Genomic DNA, 6,074 nt, shown 5'->3' on the forward strand with positions numbered 1-6,074 from the left:
GTGACAGAGCAAGACTGTCTCCGGGGAGGGGGGCGGGAAATTAGCCGGGTGTGGTGGCATGCACCTGTGATCCCAGCTACTTGGGAGGCTGAGAAAGGAGAATCACTTGAACCCGGGAAGCAGAGGTTGCAGTGAGCCAAGATCGTGCCACTGCATTCCAGCCTGGGTGACAGAGCGAGACTCAGTCTCAAAAGGAAAACACAAATGCAGGTTGCAGGTTTTTATGTTTGACTTGGCTAAACCAGTCTACCCTGGACATGTTCAGGGTCATGGTAAATTGGATTGTTCCAGCAATGTTCCTTCCTCATCCCCATTGTGCCCCCTTATTTTTGAGAATTACTCAAATCCTTTGCCACATGATTTGTGGGAGATGAGAGAAAAGGACTTGAAACTTGCTACATTTTTCTTTGGGTGTTTCAGTTGGAATGGTAGAAAGGAGACGGACAACATCCCTCTCCTCTGTTTCTCCCTCCTCCCTGGCTAACAGTCCTTTGCACCTACAAGAGACAACACTTAAAATAGTCATTGCCAAGGGCAAAAGTGATTAGGAAATGATTTGAAATCTTGATTACTTAGAAGTGGGCCTCAGTTGTATGCAGGTTGAGCATGCCAAATCCAAAGTCCAAAATCTGACACCAACATGACACTCAAAGGAAATGCTCATTGGAGGATTTCAGATTTTTACATTAGGGATGCTCAACCAGTAACTATAATGCAAATATTCCAAAATCTGAAAAGATTCAGACACTTCTGGTCTCAAATATTTCAAATAAGGATACTCAACCTGTATTTCCTTCTACAGATGTTATCTAGGACCTTCTTTTAGAGTACTTTGTCCTTCCCTTTGTTTTTTACTTTAGCATGGAACCTAAATGGACACATCCCTACCTAGACTGGCTCCTGTGTTTGGCAGATCTCCTCTTTTGCCCTGACAAATCAGTTGTGTAAGAGCTGGGGTGGGAGTGTCTGCTTGTTTTTCTATAGCCCTAAGAGATGTTCTGGGAAGGGAAATCTTAGTAGAGATTTTAGGTGAGCCCAAAGTTTTGTTTTCAAAGTCAAAGTTCAATTTATCCATGCTCTTGACAGAAAGCTTTCACCTCTTTGCTCATTGAGCAAATGTGGCTGAACATTCTCTCCCATTGTGGCTTTTTTTTAAATAGAGACAGGATCATGCTATGTTGCCCAGGTTGGTCTCAAACTCCTGGGCTCAAGCAGTCCTCCTGCCTCAGCCTCCCAAAATCCTGGGATTACAGACATGAGGCACCGTTCCTGGCCACATTGTGGCATTTTATTTTATTGATTTTATTTTCATTTATTTTATTTTACTTTATTTTTTGAGACGGAGTACCACCCTTTTTTGCCCAGGCTGGAGTGCAATGGCGAAATCTCGGCTCACTGCAACCTCTGCCTCCCAGGTTCAAACAATTCTTCTGCCTCAGTCTCCCAAGTAGCTGGGATTATAGGCATGTGCCACCACGCCTGGCTAATTTTTTTTTTTTTTTTTGTATTTAGTAGAGACAGGGTTTCACCATGTTGGTCACGCTGGTCTCAAACTCCTGACCTCAGGTGATCCACCCACCTCGGCCTCCCAAACTACGGGGATTACAGGCATGAGCCATTGCGCCTGGCCTGATTTTATTTTATTTTTTTATGTATGTATGTATGTATGTATGTATGTATGTATGTATTTATTTATTTATTTTGAGATGGAGTTTTGCTCTTGTCGCCCAGGCTGGAGTGCAATGGCGCGATCTCGGCTCACTGCAACCTCCACTTCCTGGTTCAAGCAATTCTGCCTCAGCCTCCCCCGTAGCTGGGATTACAGGCGCCCGCCACCACACCCGGCTAATTTTTGCATTTTTAGTAGAGACGGAGTTTCGCCATGTTGGCCAGGCTAGCCTCAAACTCCTGGCCTCGGTGATCTGCCCGCCTTGGCTTCCCAAAGTGCTGGGATTACAGGCATGAGCCACCAGGGCCAGCCTTTTTATTTTTTAGAGACGGGGGTCTCACTCTGTTGTACATGCTGGAGTGCAGTGTCACAATCATAGCTCACTGTCACCCAACTCCTGGGCTGCAGCAACTCTCACCTCAGCCTTCTGAGTGGCTGGGACTACAGGCATGCACCACCACGCCCAGCTAATTTTTTTACTTCTTTGAGGATCATTTTCCTGTTTTAAAGGGAGTATACTTGACATAGTTGTTTTAGGAATTAAGTGAATAGTGAAGGCATAGCACTGGGTGTTCAGTAGTATTCTAGCGTGGAGGGGCAACAACCCAAGTTTTTGTTTTTGTTTTTGTTTTTTTGTTTGAGACGGAGTCTCGCTCTGTCGCCCAGGCTGGAGTGCAGTGGCGCGATCTCGGCTCACTGCAAGCTCCGCCTCCCGGGTTTACGCCATTCTCCTGCCTCAGCCTCCCGAGTAGCTGGGACTACAGGTGCCCGCCACCTCGCCCGGCTAGTTTTTTGTATTTTTTAGTAGAGACGGGGTTTCACTGTGTTAGCTAGGATGGTCTCGATCTCCTGACCTGGTGACCCGCCCGTCTCGGCCTCCCAAAGTGCTGGGATTACAGGCTTGAGCCACCGCGCCCGGCCAACAACCCAAGTTTTAAGAATAGATGTTTCAAGCCAGGCGTGGTGGCTCACACCTGTAATCCCAGCACTTTGGGAGGCCGAGGTGGGTGGATCACCTGAGGTCAGGAGTTCAAGACCAGGCTGGCCAACATGGTGAAACCCCATCTCTACTAAAAATACAAAAAATCAGCCAGGTATGGTGGCAGGCACCTGTAATCCCAGCTACTCGGGAGGCTGAGGCAGGAGAATCGCTTGAACCTGGGAGTCGGAGGTTGCAGTGAGCCAAGATCGTGCCATTGCACTCCAGCCTGGGCAACAAGAGTGAAACTCCGTCTCAAAAAACAAAACACAGGCTGGGTGCAGTGGTTCATGCCTGTAACCCCAGCACTTTGGGAGGCCGAGGTGGTCAGATCACGAGGTAAGGAGTTTGAGACCACCCTGACATGGTGAAACCCTGTCTCTACTAAAAATACAAAAATTAACTGAGCGTGGTGGCGGGCACCTATAATCCCAACTACTCAGCAGGCTGAGGCAGGAGAATCACTTGAACCTGGGAGGCAGAAGTTGCAGTGAGCCAAGATAGCGCCATTGCACTCAAGCCTTGGTGACAGAGCAAGACTCTGATTCAAAAAAAAAGTTAGCTGGGTGTGGTGGCATGCACCTGTAATCCAGCTACTGGGGAGGCTGAGACAGGAGGATCACTTGATCCCAGGAGGAGGAGGTTGCAGTGAGCCGAGATCATGCCACTGCACTCCAGCCTGGGCAACAGAGCAAGACTCCACCTCAAGAAAAAAAAAAAAAAAAGAATAGCTGTTTCCTAGGCTGACTAATGGATTAAAATTTCCCAATACTAAGGCATATGCTAGTCACGAGTCCGAAGTGGTAGAAGAACCAGTAACTCATGAATTGGCCTTAGCTTGCTCTTGCACTTGCTTACTTGCTTGCTTGCTTCTTACAGAGGGCGGATGGAATAACTCAGCATTCCTTCCTTCCTCCACTGCAACACAAGTTACATAGGTGATGATGTGGTAGTTGATTGATCGGCATCCCCTCAGCACCCAGCTCACTGCATTGCACACAGTAAGCAGTCAGTAAATGATGGATGAGTATAAGGAGTTACCGTCTCAGGGTAGCCTGGTTATTTTACCATCCCTTTACTATTCTAACAAAAGAGGACAAGGTAGAATGATTAAAGGGACGATGTCAGTGTCTGTTTCCTTTGGAGCATCAACTCAATACTGTGATTGGTACACAGTTGATTCAATACTTTTTGAGCACCTACCATTTTGTTGCCTGTAATACACCTTCCCTTTTGGTGCAGAGGCATGAGAAGAATTCTGCCTGTTGACACCCTTTCTGAATGCCATTTTAAAATTCTTAACTACCTTCTCCCAACCACACACACACAAGTTATCTTCCTTTCCCACACTCTTGTCTCTTTCTCTTTGTATTTCAGGGTGTCTAACATATCAGAAGATGGACCCAAGATCCATAGAGGTGCTTGTGACTCAGATCAACTGCCCTCCCCAGGAAACCTGGTCTCTCTGGAAACCTTGATTAAACTGCTTTTTCTGACACCTCTTCCTCTACAACCCTTGATTGTATCACCACTGAAACTTCAGAACCAACTCTAACCATCCTCACCTCCAGGACTAATGGGAATTACTGACAGCCTGATGGCTACCCCCAAGTCAGTTTCCCTGCATACTTTACTACAAATCTGACCGTGTTCCCATATTTACTGAGTAAACTTGATGAAATTTACCTAGTCCTGTGTCCTAGATGTATCAGGGAGAGGGAAGGGAAAGAATAAAGGGAGTTGACAGCTGGGATAGGAATTAGAGGCAAAGGGCTTATGTAGGGAGCAGAGAGCTAAAATTCTAGTCAAGCACCTCTTTCTGAGGTGATGGGGGAGTACACTGCGAGTGAATTCTACTAGAGAAAGCACAGTGTGGTAAAAGAGAACCAGGCTTGGATTCAGAAATCACCATCAGCACTTGCTGTTTGACCTTAAATTCCTCATCTGTAAGATTAAAAGGTCTCCGCCGGGGGTGGTGGCTCACGCCTATAATCCCAGCACTTTGGGAGGCTGAGGCAGGTGGATCACCTGATGTCGGGAATTCGAGACCAGCCTGATCAACATGGAGAAACCCTGTCTCTACTAAAATACAAAATTAGCTGGGCCTGGGGTGGCACATGTCTGTAATCCCAGCTACTCGGGAAGCTGAGGCAGGAGAATCGCTTGAACCTGGGAGCCAGAGGTTGCGGTTAGCCGAGATTGCGCCATTGCACTCCAGCCTGGGCAACAAGAGCGAAGCTCCGTCTCAAAAAAAAAAAAAAAAAGAAAGAAAGAAAGAAAAAAGATTAAAAGGTCTGTAAAGTCCCTATTAAGCACCACGAGTGTAAAGGGACTCAAACTGACCTCTGCAGATTCTTGGTTCCAGCTTTTTGGGGTTTTTGTTTTTGTTTTTGTTTTTTTAGATGAAGTCTCCCTCTTGTCCCCCATGCTGGAGTGCATGGCGCGATCTCAGTTCACTGCAACCTCCACCTCCCGGGTTCAAGCGATTGTTCTGCCTCAGCCTCCCTAGTGGCTGGGATTACAGGCACCCGCCACCATGCCCGGCTAATTTTTGTATTTTTAGTAGAGACGGGGTTTCACCATGTTGGCCAGGCTGATCTAGAACTGCTGACCTCAGGTGATCCACCCGCCTCGGCCTCCCAAAGTGCTGGGATCACAGCGTGAGCCACCGCGCGGCCATCTTTGCTCCAGCTTTAAAGTGGTACATTTACCTGTAGTCCCAGCTACTCCCTAGGCTGAGGTGGTCAGCTGAGCCCAGGAGGTTGAGACTGCAGTGAGCCATGATTGTACCCCTGCATTCCAGCCTGGGCAACGGTGAGACCTTGTCTCAAAAATAAAAAATAAAACTGTTACACTCATTTATCATAATAGCTTCTTGTTGCTTTTGCCCGTTACCAAAAACCACGGGCCACACTAGACGATTTACACAAAATTTAACTCAACAATTGGGAGTAACGCTATTCTCATTTTATAGTTGAGAAAATTGAGGCTTAGAGAAATTAAGTAGGTCGGGCAAGGTGGCTCACGCCTGTAATTCCACAACTTTGGGAGGCCGGGAGTGGGTGGCGAAGGGCGGGGGTTGCTTGAGCCCAGGAGTTCGAGACTACCCTGGCCAACGTAGTGAGACCCCCCCCACCCCCATCCCCGGTCTCTATTAAATAAATATGAGAAGTTAAATAATCTTCCCAAAATTACATAGTTAATGGCAGATCCAGAATTTACACAAGGTCTGATTCCCCAGTCTATGCTCTTAAGTTTTGTTACTTGCTGTAAGGACCATGCGAAATAAAATGTATAGTTAAAGGGAACTTACTAACCGCCATTTCCTGTCTGTTTTTCTCCCACTCTCGCCCTCAAAAGTTCACCTACCCTTGTCCTCAAAGCCACAGGACGCATAATTGCTATTTTTGGGTTTCAGCTGAAACG

This window comes from Papio anubis, chromosome 1 (assembly GCF_008728515.1).
Source record: "Papio anubis isolate 15944 chromosome 1, Panubis1.0, whole genome shotgun sequence".
NCBI classification, from domain to species: domain Eukaryota; kingdom Metazoa; phylum Chordata; class Mammalia; order Primates; family Cercopithecidae; genus Papio; species Papio anubis.